The following is a 17,385-nucleotide window of genomic DNA, read 5'->3' as shown; positions in this document are numbered from 1 at the left end:
ATGTTCTGGCGTTTATGAACCAAGCCTGGGGGTGCTGTGAAGTTGTGGTGGTGTTTTCAGCGAGGACAACAAGGCTGCTGATTTGTCATTCAAGTGCCCTTTGGCCCGTTGCCTGGGAATTCATCTTAAAGGTCTCAGTGAAGGAGACTGTCCATTAAAGAGCCCGATTACCCACCAGAAGCCTAATTAGTAACTGAACTTGCCCCTGGGCAAAGAAGAACCCTGAAGCCTGAATTCAAGACAGCGGCAGGGAAAACAGCAATGGTCAGTTACAGCCACCAGGTGGCGCAAGAGAATGCCAAACTCCCAGGAGCGCAAGGCAAATCCACATCCTGGTTCTTCTCCCCTAGGAGACTTCCGGTAACCTCAGAAATTTGTCTGGAGGAGTGCGTGGAGCCAGACGCCGTTGAAACGGTAACCCAAGACCTTCATTTCACGCTTGCCTCAGTTTTACCCTGAAAATTACACCCAGAAAATGAACTGTCTGATAGAGCTGGCTCTTGAGAGCCAATTGCTAAATTTTTAGTCCGTCTTTTCTCAACCTCATGGTCAGTGACACCAAGTGGGTAACTTGAAATTGGCCATGGAGGAATATTTACACCATGGAAATCGGCAAATGCTATAAATTAGTTCTTAGGAGGGTTGGTTGTTAAACATTTACCCAACACTCCTGGGTGAGGAGAGACCGCCCATAAATTGTGCTGGGAGGCAAAAGAGGAAAGTTTGGCGTTACAATTTGCTTCTGATAATAACTCGGACAAAGTCAAATGTAGCAGCTAAAAACGTGGACTCTGTATTCAGGATTTAGGACTTAAATGTGTACTTTGCCATTTATTAGCTGTGTAGACTTGAGCAATCCATTCTTGGTGCCTGTCTCTTCATCTGTAAAAAAGATATAATTGTACCTACTTAGTAAGGCTACTGGAAGGGTTAAAGGAATCCCTACGTATAAGTCACCTTAAATAACTATACGTGTTAGATATTACTATTATGAAAAGGTGATGAAATTATTAATACCATTAATACAGAAATCATTACAATGTAAACAACAGAGACACACTTGAATTTTAAGACCTTAAAGCCATTCACCAATCTTGTTATATTTGTGTATTTAATTTCACATCCTGAATTAAATTTATTTTCTGGAAAGTAACTAAACACATTGCCTGATTTTAATCCAGAACAATAAGCTTTTCACTCTCATACGTTCTCTTTTGAATATTTGGGAAGTAAATTATATATTTCCAGGGTTTTGCTCTAAAGGCTTTTTATTCTCTTTCTTTAAATATTTTGTAAATATCAGAAAGTCAGGTGGGTTTCCCGAAGAGCATGCCATTTAACATGAGTATATCTTAAATTGTCTGAGTCCAACAGAGGTTGCTCAGAAATTGGGTTAATAGAGACTCCAAGTCTCATTCCTCTAATGAAAGGCGAAGGGTTTTTCTCCATGTTTTGGATGGTGGCAGCCTTTGAGAATAAATAGAGGAAATGATCTCTCATAGCAACAGAAGGAAAGTAGAACAATCTAGAACAACTAGACATGTGACTTTCTCTGAAACCACAAAGTAAATAAAAGACTCAGCTTTATGATTTAAAGAGCTTCATCAATTAGGTCTGGATTTTGATTGATAAAAAATTCAGGAGGTCTGCTTACATAAAATTGTGAAAGACTTTTCTAGAAGTTTTGAAGAAAATTGGGTTGCGACCTATCCTCTGACATCCTGACATTAAGAATCACCTGGCCTGAGGTCAGAGGAATGAATATTCAGTGACCCACCTATGTCACTTCTAACTGGCAGAAATTAGAAAGCTGTGAAATAAATTGGTCAAAGAAGCTGTCGAACTCATCGCATCATCTATACTTTAAGGCCCAGAACTGCAGTGCTTTCTGCTCCCTCCAGCCACTTACCTTTTTGACTCACTTATTATATTTTCATCAGCCAATCAGACTCGTATGTATTGATTTTCTGTTATTTCTACCCAATACTATAAGATGTGCTGTTGAAAAAATTATTTTAAAAACTACAACTACAGGGAAAATAACACTTTTTCAAGGCACAACAATTAACAGGGCATGCACTATAAATCTGTAATAAATAATAATTTTCTACAAATCAGGCCAGGCATGGTGGCTCATGCCTGTAATCCCAGCACTTTGGGAGGCTGAGGCGGGTAGATCACCTGAGGTCAAGAGTTCGAGACCAGCCTCGCCAACATGGCGAAACCCTGTCTCTACTAAAAACACACAAAAAATTAGCTGGGCATGGTGGTGGGCACCTGTAATCCCAACTACTCAGGAGGCTGAGGCAGAAGAATTGTTTGAACCCAGGGGGCGGAGGTTGCAGTGAACCGAGATTCAGCCACTGCACTCCACTGTACTCCAGCCTAGGTGACAAGAGTGAAACTGTCTCAAAAAAAAAAAAAATCCAAGGACATTTTAACGATGCAGACACACTCCAAGTTTCTCACTCTGGAATGCTTGGGACACAAGAAAGTGACAGGGTGCTTCCGCAGCAAAAAGGATGCACACTGCTGTTTTTAGAATTCCTTCTGGTGTAGGGTCTACTCAGCCCCTCAGGGGAAAAGCATGTGACACTCTCAGTAATATGAGATGACAGCTGTCTTGCTGTCATGGTCATACCCAGAACTATTCTGCCACCACCACAGCTGCTGGTGGAGCCCAGATGGGTGTGTCCATGCATAGACAAGCAGCAACAAAGACAAACAACCGTCATCACAAAGGTGCCTTTCGTGACAGGCAGAGCAAGAGCCACAGGCCCTGCTGGAGCTTTTTAAAATTTAAATAAATGGATATTTTTAAAATAAATACACATGATTGAGCATGTGTAGTATGTAAAAACATAAAGATTAATTTCAAATGTAATGTTTTTATTACTATGTAATCTCACCATCCAGATATAAATCTTATAAACACTTTTGCTCAATTTCCTTCAGTCATGTTTTTGCATGTGTATGTCTCTGTGTGTGTTTGTGGAGAGACTTTTTTAAAAAATTCTCACTGTCTCTATCATTTACTTTGAAATAATTTCAGGCTTATAGAAAGATTGCAAGAATAGAACAAAGAATTCCAATATAGTCTTACCCAGATTCCCCAAATACAAACATTGTCATATTTGCTTCATATCTCTCTAGCTTTCTCTCTCTCTCCTACATACATTACTTTTTTTGAACTATCTGATGGTAAATTGCCAACCTCATGCCCGCTTCCCTTTAAATACTTCCATGTGGCTGGGCAGAGTGGCTCATGTCTACAATCCCAATACTCTGGGAGGCCAAGGAGGGAGGATTGCTTGGGGCCAGGAATTTGAGAACAGCCTGGGCAACATAACAAAACCCCATCTCTACCAAAAAAAAAAAAAATTTAATTAGCTGAGGTGTGGTGGTGCACACCTGTAGTCCCAGATACTCAGGAGGCTGAGGTGGGAGGATCCCTTGAGCCCGGGAGTTTGAGGCTGCAGTGAGCCATGATCACACATCGAGCTACGAGGTGCACTCCAGCCTGGAGACAGAGCAAGACCCTGAGTCAAAATAAAGAAATAAATACTTCTGTGTGTATTCTCTAAAAACAAGACCAGTCTTACATATACCCCCAGATTTGATTTATCAAAATCAGAAAGTTAACATTGAGATTATAGTAGAATTTAATCTACACAGAATTTGTTTAATTTCACTAATTGGCTCACCATTGCTCTTTTAGCAAAATAAAAGATTCTGGTCCAGGATCTAATCCAAGAAAACTTATGACATTTGTACCCTTGGTATCCTTTAATCCGGGTAGTTCTTCAGTCTTTCTTGTCTGGCTTTGACACTTTTGAAGAGTAAGGGTCAATTATGTTATAAAAGAGTTTTGAGTTTTTTGGTGTTTCCTCTTGATTAGGTTCATGTTATGCATCTTGGCTGGAATATTGCAGAAGTGATGCAGTGTTTTTCTTAGTGCAGGAGGCACGTGCTGTGGTTCTGACACACTACTGATATTGTTAACTCTCATCATTTGATTAAGGTCATTTCTACCAACATATTCTACTGTAAAAGTTGCCATTTTACCCTTTGAAATTAAAAGCTATCTAACAGGGAGCAACTAGATACTATATAAATATCCTGTTAAATCCTTAAAATTGTACTTGTGGCTGGGCATGGTGGCTCACACCTGTAATCCCAGCACTTTGGGAGGCCAAGGCAGGCAGATCTCTTGAGCCCAGGAGTTCAAGACCAGCCTGGGCACCATGGCAAAACCCTGTCTCTACAAAAAAAATACAAAAATTAGCTGGTTGTGGTGGTGTGTGCCTGTAGTCCCAGCTACTCGGGAGGCTGAGGTAGGAGGATTGCTTGAGCCTAGGAGGTTGAGGCTGCAGTGAGCCAAGATTGCACCACTGCACTCCAGCTTGGGTGACAGAGCGAGACCTTGTCTCAAAACTAAAATAACATTTTACTTGCTGTTTTTACCATCCTTTGATGATTCTTGCTGCATCAGTTATTATTATGATGGTATCGAAAGGCAGTTCTCTCATTCCAACATTCCTTGTTTATTAGTTTGAATCCTGCTCTAAGGAAGCACTTTTTATTCTCTCCATCCATTTATTTATGTATTTATTCATTCATTTATATCAATGTAGATACTCATGGATTGTAATTTTATTCGATGAATGATAATCTGCTGCGCTTTTATTTTGATGCTCAAATTGTTCCAGAGTTGGTCAGTGGGAGCCTCTTGGACCTGGTTCCTATGTCTTTGTGACATGTCCCTATTATTCTTTGAGCATTTCTTTACTTACTTGCACAGCAAAATGTTTCATTTTTGGAATCAGCCAACTCTCCAAGGAGCTCTGGTTCCTTTCAGTGGAGGGTAGTGTTTAAAAACCATGCCTGGGCACTAAATGTGCTCACTGCTACCAAATGTCATTGCTTTTAGACACTCTCAGCAAACAGAGCCAGGTATTTGTCTGTGTCCTGAGATTCATATTGATTTCTATAACTACATATTTAAAGCTATGTATTTAGACTGATACCTCCAATTCCAATCCAACACTACAAGATGCTTTGTAGCTTTCTCCCTTCATGTATTTGTAATTCCATTCTTTGATAGTACAAAACCCTGGATTCCATTATTTTGTCAATCCTAGAATATACATAGTTTCAGAACTGCTAACACATAACACTGTAAAAACAAACCTACAAACCTACTAGCTACAATAATTACTTACAGTTTTTGTCTTTAACCTGAGGATATAAAGTCAAATTCTTCTGTTCAAAAATACTTGGTTACTTCCCCATGCTCCCTTTCAGGTGGTGATTGTTTAGTTTAATTTTTTTTATTATTACTTTTTAATTTGAGACAGAGTATAGCTCTTGTTGCCCAGGCTGGAGTGCAATGGCTCGACCTCGGCTCACTGCAACCCCCACCTCCCCAGTTCAAGCTATTCTCGTGCCTCAGCTTCCCAAGTAGCTGGGGCTACAGGCATGCACCATGACACCAGGCTAATTTTTGTATATTTAGTAGAGACAGGATTTCACCATGTTGGCCAGGCTGGTCTCTAACTCCTGACCTCAAATAATCCACCCACCTTGGCCTCCCAAAGTGCTGGGATTACAGGCGTGAACCACTGCATCTGGCCCTAATTTTTAAAATTTCTTTTTGTAGCACACCATCTCTCTATTCATGTATGTTGCAAATATTTCTTTAAACTTATTTTCCACATTTATATTTTGTTTTCAGTACTGTTAAATGGAACTTTTAAAAGATGCATATTATCAAAAGAAGTAATTTTTTTCATGGCTTTTGTTAGAAAATTCTACTATATTTGAAATTAGGTAAATATTCATTCTATTCATCTAGTAGTTTTGTATTTTCGATATTTACAGTTAATCTCCTTATTCTCTTCTGGAATTTACTTAGGTATGTGCTAAGAAGAAAAATCTAACTTTTTTCCCACATGTAGTCAAGCATATTTCCCAGGACATTTTTGCTATTTAAAAACTAAATGGCCATTTAAAAAAAAAAGAAAAACAAATATTTCTATTTTTATCATCTGTGTTTTCCTATCTGTAAACTGGGTATAACAATTTCCACCTCATCATTGCATTGCACACAGAAAACATGAACTCAGCTGGGTGCGGTGGCTCATGCCTGTAATCCTAACACTTTGGGAGGCCGAGGCAGGTGGATCACTTGAGGCCGGGAGTTCAAGACCAGCCTCGCCAATATGGTGAAACCCTGGCTCTACTAAAAATACAAAAATTAGCTGGGCGTGGTGGTGCGCATTTGTACTCCCAGCTGCTTGGGAGGTTGAGGCAGGATAATTGCTTGAGCCCAGGCGGTAGAGGTTGCAGTGAGCCAAGATCATGCCACTGTATTCCAGCCTGGGCAACAAAGCGAGACCCTGTCTCAAAAAAGGAAAGAAAACATGAACTCAAGTCCTGCCAGACTAGTGTTTTTTTGTTTTGTTTCGTTTTTGTTTTTGTTTTTTAGACACGGAGTCTCTCTCTGTCGCCCAGGCTGGAGTGCAGTGGCACGATCTTGGCTCACTGCCAACCTCTGCCGCCCAGGTTCAAGCGATTCTCCTGCCTCAGTCTCCTGAGTAGCTGGGATTATAGGCACTCACCACCATACCCAGCTAATTTTTGTATTTTTAGTAGAGACAGGGTTTCACCATGTTGGCCAGGCTGTTCTCAAACTCCTGACCTCAGGTGATCTGCCCGTCTTGGCCTCTCAAATTGCTGGGATTACAGGCGTGAGCCACCGTGCCTGGCCTAGTGTATTCTTACATGCAAGGAAAGCACTTTGAAATACAGATTTTGACACCTGACACCCTGAATTAATGTACCAAAGAGAGCTTCAGTTGATTATAACTTACCTGGAGCCGAAATGAAGCACTTTGGGGGAACTGTTCTCACTGGGATATTCTCGGTCTCATTCCTCTGCATCTTGTTTTTCTCCTTTTGCCAGTCCCTGGATAGGCCATTCCTCAGATACAGAGGAAGAAAAATGAGATCAACTGCAAGACAAGAAAGGGAAGGAAGTAAGTGACGAGCAAAATGTACTAGATTAAAAGAGAAACCTGCGAAGAATTTTACCCCAAATTTCTTCTCTATATGCCTTTCTTTTTTTTTTTTTAAACGGAGTTTTGCTCTTGTTGCCCAGGCTGGAGTGCAATGGCACTATCTCAGCTCACTGCAACCTCTGCTTCCCAGGTTCAAGCGATTCTCCTGTCTCAGCCTCCTGAGTAGCTGGGATTACAGGTGCCCATCACCATGCCCAGCTAATTTTTTCTATTTTTAGTAGAGATGGGGTTTCACTATGTTGGCCAGGCTGGTCTTGAACTCCTGACCTCAGAGGGTGATCCACACGCCTCGGCCTCCCTAAGTGCTGGGATTATAGGTGTGAGCCACCGTACCTGGCCTCTCTATATGCTATTTTTATTCTCACATTTATTCCTTACACACACACATTTGTTCAAGAAAGAAATACAATATTGTGGTGTACTGACTCTCGCCTTTATAGACTTATTAAAAATTGCAGACATAACCCCTCGCATGCAATACATAAAACTCCAAGTTGATATTAAATACAGACTAGAGAATGAGTATACTACTGCAAGATTATCTATTCTGTGGGTCACTTTAAAGGACTAGCTCTCCTGGTACATTTAAATCTACCCAGCTGACAAAATACAAGGTTCACAGTTGCAGAAATTAAAGCTCATGCCACTTCTGTTTGACAGCTGAAAGTCCACTCAGGGAACACTGTAATCATCTAGTTGACCTTCATCCAGAAGATATTTTATATGTGGCCTTACTAAATAATATAGCAATGCTTTACAACATTTTATGATTACACAGACTTAGGAAAAACCACTGGTTACATTAGGTACTCACAGAGTCACTAAATGGGGGTCACTGCAGCTACAGCAAAGGATCTATCCCACACAGTCAACGTTACAGGCATTTTCAGCCGCAGGGATGTAGGCCCTTTTCTTCCCTCCCATCTCCACCTACACAAGCATTTGGAAGAGTCTCTGCCAGGGCCGATGATGCTATTATTAGTGAAGCCTCCTTCTTGAAGGGCCTTGTGGTTCGGTGCCTGACTCAAGAGTGGTGAGGTTATGTTCCTTGTATGTCTAATGGCATCAGAACTGTTTTAATGATGTGGGGTCCTTTTGGTTTTGAGGCCAGTTCCTAGCCACCTACAGCCTGCAGTCTAACCTCTTCCGAGGATGTAGAACCCCTTCTGATTTCTTTGGAGTTTAAAGAGATTCTTGAGAGGAGGCAGGAGAGAAATGGAGTTGGCGGAATTCTGCCCCAGAGCGTAGCAGGGAAGGAGGTGATAGCTGTTGCCAGGCCTGAAAGAGAAGAGCTACCTAGTAACTAAGGCTTCCAGGATTCTAAGGGGCTGAGTGCAAATCCTGCCTTGTGGGCCCATGCTCTCTGCCATCTCACTTCCACTTTCACAGCTTTCAACACGAATACACCATTGGAGGTGGTCACACTGCACCCTATATACCTCTCTTTCAAGCACTAATATCGCAGTGGTTCTCCAAGTGTGAGCCCTAGGCCAGCCATAGCAGCATTTCCTGGGATTCCCAGACTGGCTGAAGACTGAGTCAGTAACTCTGGGGTATAGCCCCCCAATCTGTGATTTAAAAAGCCCTCCTGATGATTCTCATGCATACGTAAATACGTAATTTTTTTTTTTTAGATGGAGCCTCCCTCTGTCACCCAGGCTGGAGTGCAGTGGCACAATCTTGGCTCACTGCAACCTCTGCCTCCCCAGTTCAAGCAATTCTCCTGCCTCAGCCTCCCAAGTAGCTGGGACTACAGGCGCATGTCACCATGTCCGGCTAGCTTTTGTATTTTTAGTAGAGGCGGGGTTTCGCCATATTGGCCAGGCTGGTCTCGAACTCCTGACCTCAAGTGATCCACCCACCTCACTCTGAAAGTGCTGGGATTACAGACGTGAGCTGCTGTGCCTGGCCTGATGTATGCTTAATTTTAAGAACCACTGCTGAACTATAATTGTTGATTAATTAGTCTATATTCTCAGCAAGACAGAAAGTTCCTTCAGCATACAGACAAACGTATTTATCAATACACTTAAAGTAAAGACTATTATGGCTGAGTGCAGTGGCCCATACCTGTAATCCCAGCACTTTGGGAGGATGAAGTGGGAAGATACTTGAAGCCTGGAGGTTGAGACCAGCCTGGGCAACATAGTGAGCCCCCTTCTCTTCAGAACATAAATAAATGAAATAAATAAAGTAAAATAAAAAATTAGCCAGGTGTGATGGAGCACACCTGTAGTCCCAGCTACTTGGGAGGCTGAGGCAGGAGCATGGCTTAAGCTCAGGAGTTTGAGGCTGTAGTCAGCTATGATCATGCCACTGTATTCCAGCCTGGGTAACAGAGCAAGACTCCATCTCAATTTTTTTTTAAGCATAGAATATACAAAATGTATGTTGCACGAATAAATGAGTGAAACAAATAGACTAGTGCAGTCCTAGGTAAAATGCTCAGTAAATTCTTAAGACAGCATCCAGCTTGAGTTATGTGGATGTCTAATGATCTGGAGCCAATGAATTCCTCCTCCTACCCCAGAAATAAAAGAATATCCATCAGTGAAAATAAACATTTCTCTAGAGTTCATTTGGAACTTTAGGACTCAGTTACGTTTAAATAAATGTGTATTTTTCTGATGGGAAATGGAATGTAGTTCCATTAAAAAGCAATTAGGAAATGCAAAGAAAGTATTATATATATAATTTATTATAAATAAGTATATATATAAAATCTTACTTCACCACCTTCTGAGTCTTCTTTCCTATGCACCTTTTTTACATATTGCCCTCAATTATGATGTTAAAAATAAAAATTATTCTTTTCCTTATAAAAGCAACACAAACTCACTCAGATTAGAAAATACAGAAAAGCATCAAAAGGAAAGTAACACTGCCAATAACTTCATTACTGAGAGATGTAACTACCCTGGGAAATATCACTTCAAAGCACACTCGCTGTTACCCCTCAAGACAAACTTGTGGAAAAAGCTCATATGCTGGATGTGGCCCCAAAATCCAAAGCTTAAAGTCTGCTCTCTGATTTTCCTTGGCTCCACCTTGACTATTTTAGGATGGGTTAATTTAGGGGGGAAACATTGGAATCTTCCAAGAGTTTGGAGCTCCCACAGAAAAGCCTGTTTCAAAAAAGTGTGAAACCATCCTTGCCTTCCTGTAGGATCAAGTTGTGCTGGCACTGGTCTGCTCTCTCTGGTCCTTGACTTTGCTCAGGGATTCAGAGCCAGAGTTATCCATGAATGCCCATCTTGCAGTGTTTCTTTCTGTTATCCTTAAATAATCATTTGAAAATAAATAGGCTGTTGTCCTCACCATCTTGGGATTTTCCATTAAACCTGGCTTTATGGGTTGTGAGATTTGCAGTCATCACCAGCAGAAGTCAATTCTGTGGCTTTGATGTTCTGCAGGGAGAGAAGAAGCAGGTGATGAACTGAGAGACAAGGCAATCTCAAATAAGGAACAAGTAATTAAAGGATGAACAGCAGCTGTTTTTCTTAAATGACTTCTATAATTTTACAAATTTATTATTATAAAAACTTTAAGGTAAAGCTTATTGTGGGTATTTGTGAAACGGAGTGAAGTATTAAGGAGAAGGGAAAAATCACGCATCCTCCCAAATCTAAAGTAATCTCTGTTAGCTTTTTACCTTATTTTATTTTATTTTATTTTATTTTTATTGAGGTGAAGTCTTGCTTTGTCACCCAGGCTGGAGTGCAGTGGCATGATCTCTACTCACTGCAACCTCCACTTCCCAAATTCAAGTGATTCTCTTGCCTCAGCCCCCTGACTAGCTGGGACTATGGCACATGCCACCAAAGCCCATCTAATTTTTGTATTTTAAGTAGAAATGGGGTATCATCATGTTGGCCAGGCTGGTCTCAAACTCCTGACCTCAAGTGATCTGCCCACCTCAGCCTCCCAAAATGCTGGGATTACAAGCATGAGTCACTGCACCCAGCCTTATTTTTCTGAGACAGGGTCTCACTCCATCACCTAGTCTGGAGTGCAGTGGCCCGATCTCAGCACTCCACCTCCCGGGTTCAAGGGATCTTCCCACCACGGCCTCCAGAGTAGCTGGGACTACAGATGTGCACCAGCATACCTGGCTAACTTTTTTATTTTTTGTAGAGACAGGGTTTTGCCATGTTGCCCAAGGTGGTCTCGAACTCCTGGGCTCAAGCAATCCTCCCACCTTCGCCTCCCAAAGTGCTGGGATTACAGGTGTCAGCCACTGTGCCTGGCCCCTCTGTTAACTTTTTGTCTTGCATTTGTCTTCATGTGTGTTGAAAAATATTGTACATAAAACTCACAACCTCATTTCTTTACTAAGACTGCATACAAATTTCTGTATCTTATGAGAACAGTCTTCAGGAGCATCATTTTAGTGACATTTTCTATCACATACTGTACTGAATCATTTTCCTGTTGCTTTTAATTTTTGTTGGAAACATCTCTTATACATACATTTTTGACCATCTCTTTATAATGTTGGGATAGATTTCTGAGAGTAGAGTTACTTGATGAAGAGATTTGGATGCATTAATGACTTTCAATAGATATTGCTAATTGCTTTCCACAGCGCTCCACCTTCCACTGCTGCGACCTCAGTGTGCTGTGACCTGTGACTCCAAAAAAGGCAACCTTTAAAGGGATAGCGTTTGAAAGCATCTATAGCACTAGATGTCAAAAATAAAGTAGGTTTACTGACACAATCCCTCTTAGCATCTGTATCTTATAATCCTTTTTTTTTTTTTTTTTTTTATGAGACAAGATCTTGCTATGTTGCCCAGGCTGTTCTTGAACTCCTGGGCTCAAGCGATCCTCCTACCTCAGCCTCCCAAGTAGCTGAGGTTATAGGCATGCAGCGCCATTCCCAGCTACAGTCTTCCCAATGCATTGCAAATCTGTTTTGGATTCCATCTGGGCAGTTTGGTCTCAGGAATGCTGCACTTCATAGTCTCGTTGGTCCATGTTTCAAAGACATGGATTCCAAGAAGAGCATTTTAGAGATGCCCAAGGGGTAAACATTTCTGAAGGCAGATTTACCATTTTCCTATAATTGTGTCAAATCTCCTTATTTTTACAAGTGATCACCCCTGCACAGAAAATGTATCCCTCAACCAACCTCTCAGCTTAAATACTTGAACATTTAGTTCGTTTGAGTTTAAAAATAATACTGTGATAAAATCCTTGAAGGCCGATGATCACATGAATGAACTATGTATTCGAATATGCTGCTAGGGAGATAATAGCAATCCTGGAAGCTGTGCCCCTAATACCATGTATGGACACAGTGTCACAGTCCCAGCCAAATCGCATTACCCCAGGACACCATTTGAAAGATGCAGCGTTAGTCACAAAAGGAGCCAGGTCAGAACATGTGTATGAATCGGTGTAATTAGAAGAATAACACTAATGTTGATGGGTCAGCTGCAGTAATTTTGTAGATGTGGGACAACAGTCAAACCAACTGACATAGATTCAGTTCAAAACTATGGAAGGGACCTTAACCATTATTGAGCATACAGATGAACAATCTAAGATTTAAAGAAGTCCAGCAAGATGCCCAGGATCCCCTGACTGCTCAGTGCCTGAGTCTTTAATTAGGTCTTCCAATTGCGAGTTCAATGCTCCTTCTAGTACTGCATTAGCTCATCTCTGGCCCATGTCCAGGAGGTCTTGGCAAGGTCCGTGGGGCTCCACAGAAGAAGTGGTTGAAAAAAATCCTGGACACACATACAAAAGGCACAGAAGGTATCTTTTATTATTCTCCACGTTGCTGCCACCTGCACATCAGTAGTGGAATTTTCTGGTGCATCCCAGAAGCTAAATCCATTTATCATATTCACCTCTCAGGAAGAAATAAAATTCACTTAAGAATTTATTTCCCCAGCCCCTTATTTGTAGCAAGCCCCATGCATGAAGGGCTAACTCCAAAGTGAGATTCTTTTCTGATGAGATGCAAACCACTCTGCAGTAAAACATAGAACCAGGGAACTGTAATTTCCTGACCCCAACATCATTAAATGTCCGCAGTGCCATCACATTAGCTTGTTTTCATGTAATTGTATAAACACAGTTTTGCCAGTTCAAAGAACTTGGAAGTGTTTTATTATGCTTTCTTCCTAGCTGTGCAATTCTGACCACATGCCAAGGCTGAAAAACAACTAGCTTATCCATGAGCTGGTGATAATTTAGATTTGTAGGAGGGCAGCTAGACTGAAGCCTTTCATTATGCATCACCATTTCATTTTACTTTAGGAGACAGGGTGGGTCATATTCTTGGATATGGAAGCTGGGAATAAGGGACGAAGGTCAATGTCCTGCTCACTTTCTCCCTCACTGGCTCCTCATAGGTTGAACTTAATTTTAACCGATATTCATTGAATGGGTCATATGGGGAAGGTTCCATGAGAAGCCCTAGGAAGAGGGGGAATCAGGCTCATTTCTGGTTCTTTAGGAGTTTACATTGCTGAAGATGATTAGGCATGTAAATAACTTGAACTCTAAGGCCAAATGGCATAGAGCCACGATGGCCACAGAAGTGTTAAGTGATGTAGGAAAGAGGGAAATTAACCTTGTCTGAGACATTCTAGAAAGCTATAAGGAAGAAGTAGCATTTGAGCTGGACTAGGAAATCGGGTAGGATTTTAGCTGGTGAAGGGAATTCTATGATGAGAAAATACTGTGAACAGTGTGAGTGAAAAGCTTGTGGCCAGGATGGGCCAGTGCGGGGCATGGAGCTGTGGTGAGTAATCCAATAGTGAGTATCGAACATTACCATCTACGACCACAAGCAAATCAGCTCTATGCAAGGGTCTTATCTAGTATTGAATCTTCATTGCCCCAAATAGCACCTAGCACATGAGTGCCTGTCTCAGTCCATTCAGGCTGCCATGGCCAAATACCTTAGACTGAGTCGTTTAATAAACAACAGAAAGTTATTTCTTACAGTACTAGATTGTGCAAAGTCTAAGATCAGTACAAGCAGATACAGTGTCTGATGAGGGCTTGCTCTTTGCTTTATAGATGGCACTTTCCTGTTGTGATCTCGCATGATGCAAGGGGCAAACAATTTCCTCAGGCCTTTTTTATAAGGGCACTAATCCCGTTCATGAGGGCTCCACCCTCATGACCTAATCGCCTCCTAAAGGTCTCTCCTCTTAATACTAGTGCACTGGGGATTAGGTCTCCACATATGAATTTTGGGGGGACACAAGCATTGAGACCGTGGCAGTATCCAATAATGGAATGAAGGAATTCTTAGGAAAGGAGCATTGCTTCAACTGGGTATTGTCATTGCAAATAAAAGGATCCATTCAAATTCTTGCAGTCAGTGGGTTTCTGGGGAAGATGGTTCCTTTTAAGAATATATTTGGACTGGGGAGATGGATGTGACTCTGGAGACCCCTGATCGTCTTCAGATCCACTCACAGAATCTATAGTCTCTGGCATGCTTTTCTGCATTGTTCAGTTCTCTTTCAGCCAGCTTCTTCTGCCTTATCCAGGTCTGTTCCATCTTAGCTTTGACCTGGAAGTGGCCTAGTGGCCACTCTGACCCCTGTCTCCGAATCACATTCCCTCTGCTCCTACTTTTTGTTGTCTTGCCCATTTCTAGTCCTAAAAGTAGGAGTCTTGTTGGACTGGTCCATTTTTGCATGTCAGGCCAGCAGATGCCCGTGCCTACTTCAACCAGCAATGCTGGACTCAGGGAGAGAAGCAGGGGCTATGGGCAAGGGTGTCTCCCTTGGAAGCAGAGGTATGCTTGTACTCACCATCTTAAGTACACCTGTACAGGGAATAGAGTTAAGTTAGATTTAAGCCAATTGACTAAGAAATTTGAGCTGTATTCAGTAGGCACAATGTTGTGAAATGCTTTCATCAGACCATAGACTGCTGGCTCGACATTCCTTCATGACCTCAGACTCTACCAGGCCACCGGCCAGCAGCCTAACCACTTGTGACTCCAAATCTTTTCCTTTATTTCAGTCTTGTGTTTCACCTGAAAACATCATCACTCCATCCTCAATATGTCTTCATCACTCTCTGCCTATGTTCCCCAGGACTTTCTCATAGAAACCTGTGCTCTTACCTCTTCTAACAGCAGGGAAGGGGATGTATAATAATAACAGTACCTGCCTGTTGTGAGCTGAATTATTTCTCTCCTAAAAAAAATTCTTATGTAGGTCGGGCATGGTGGTTCAGGCCTGTAATCCCAGCGCTCTGGGAGGCCAAGGTGGGTGGATCACCTGAGGTCAGGATTTCGAGACCAGCCTGGCTGACATGATGAAACTCCATCTCTACTAAAAATACAAAAAATTTAACTGGGCGTGGTGGCGCACACCTGTAGTCCCAGCTACTTGGGAGGCTGAGGCAGGAGAATCGCTTGAACCTCGGAAGCAGAGGTTGCAGTGAGCTGAGACTCGGAAGCAGAGGTTGCAGTGAGCTGAGACCATGCCATTGCACACCCAGGCTGGGCGACAGAGGGAGACTCCATCTCAAAAATAAAAATAAAAATAAAAATCATATGTTGCACTTCTGACCCAAAGTACCTTAGAATGTGGCCTTATTTGAAGACAGGGTCTTTAAAGGAGTAATTAAGTTTAAATGAGATCATTAGGGTGGGCCCTAAACCTGATATGACTGGTGTTCTTATAAGATCAGGATATCTGGATACAGATGTACAGAGAGAAGACTGTGTGAAGACACAGGAAGAAGACAGCCGTCTACAAGCCACGGAGAGAGTGACGCCTTCGCTCACAGTCCTCGGAAGAAATCAACCCTGCCAACACTTTGATCTCAGAGTTTGGGCCTCAAGAACTGTGAGAAAATACATTTCTGTTGGTTAGGTCACCCAGACTGTGGTACTTTGCTATGGCATTCCCAGCAGAATAACACACTACCTCATGCAGTTACTGGAAAGATAAAATTGGTTAAGGCCCTTAAAACACTTGAATCAGTACAAGAAGGATTAGCAATTAATTTCCAAACCTCTTAATCCTCCATCTTTCTCTTATTATTATTGCAGAACTCCTATTTGTGCTGCTATATGTGACCTGACATCAAGCTGACTTTTCCAAACCTCCTCAATGTTCAAAACAAAGAAATGGAGAGCAGTGTTTACCTGCTACCTCTTTCCAGCAACATTCACACAGGAAAGAACTTCAGGAACTAAGTTCAAAGGAGTTGCCTAACAAAAGTTAAATATAAACTCTTAGAATAAATTCAAGGCAGTGTTAACAATTAAAAGTAAAATTTACTCTTTCTTCCCATGACCATATAGGATGGAAATTCTTTTTTATTTTATTTTTTATTTTTTATTTTTATTTTTTGAGACAGAGTTTTACTCTTGTCGCCCAGGTTGGAGTGCAATGGCACAATCTCAGCTCACTGCAACCTCTGCCTCCTGGGTTGAAGCAATTCTCCTGCCTCAGCCTCCCGAGTAGCTGGGATTACAGGCATACGCCACCATGTCCGGCTAATTGTGTATTTTTAGTAGAGACGGGGTTTCGCCATGTTGGTCAGGCTGGTCTCAAACTCCCAACCTCAGATGATCCACCCTCCCCAGCCTCCCAAAGTGCTGGGATTACAGGCGTGAGTCATCGCGCCCACCCAGGATAGAAATTCTTAAACAAAGTGTTTATAACACACAGAAGTTCCCCAGTGAGTTTTCAGATATGTCCAGTAATCTGTTGTAAGTAATAAACTAAAGACTATATGCAGTTTACCTTCTCATATAGTGGCAATCTTGCTCATCTATCATTTTTAAAAATAATTTTACTGCTTTTACCATATAATCTACCCTTTTAAAGTGTACAATTCAGTGATTTTTTTAGTATAATTACAGGATTGTCCACCTGTCATTACGTCATTACAATCTAATTTTAGAACATTTTTGTTCCCCCCAAAGAAATTCTGTACCCATGCAGTCATTCTCTATTCCTTCTCGCTCTATCTGCAAGCAACCACTAATCTTTCTGTCTCTAGCTATTTGCCTATTCTAGATATGTATTTATTTATTTTTGAGACAGGGTCTTGCTCTGTCATTCAGGCTGTAGTGTAGTGGTGTGATCATAGCTCACAGCTCACTGCACTGCAGCCTCAACCTCCTGAGCTCAAGTGATCCTCCCACCTAAGCCTCCCAAGTAGCTGGGACTACCAACACGTGCCACCATGCCCTACTAATTTTTTTAAAAATTTTTTTGTGGAGATGGAGTCTCCCTACGTTGCCCGGGCTGGTCTCTGACTCCCGGGCTCAAGAGATCCTCCTGCCTCAGCCTCCCAAAGTGCTATGATTACA

The 17,385-nt window shown here is 41.8% G+C and overlaps 1 long non-coding RNA gene across 1 annotated transcript; it reads left to right on the top strand.

Annotated features, from left to right (window-relative positions):
- The first annotated feature begins 348 nt into the window (after window positions 1-348).
- On the top strand, window positions 349-16,446 carry LOC116276325. The gene is made up of 4 exons (XR_004185735.1): window positions 349-414; window positions 6,965-7,037; window positions 15,745-15,907; window positions 16,114-16,446. It is a non-coding gene; the product is annotated as an uncharacterized LOC116276325 (long non-coding RNA).
- The last annotated feature ends 939 nt before the right edge of the window (window positions 16,447-17,385 follow it).

The sequence above is a fragment of the Papio anubis genome, chromosome 8, assembly GCF_008728515.1.
Source record: "Papio anubis isolate 15944 chromosome 8, Panubis1.0, whole genome shotgun sequence".
In the NCBI taxonomy this organism is placed as follows: domain Eukaryota; kingdom Metazoa; phylum Chordata; class Mammalia; order Primates; family Cercopithecidae; genus Papio; species Papio anubis.
The sequence above is the reverse complement of the archived record's forward strand: the minus strand, read 5'-3'. Positions and strand labels throughout refer to the sequence as shown.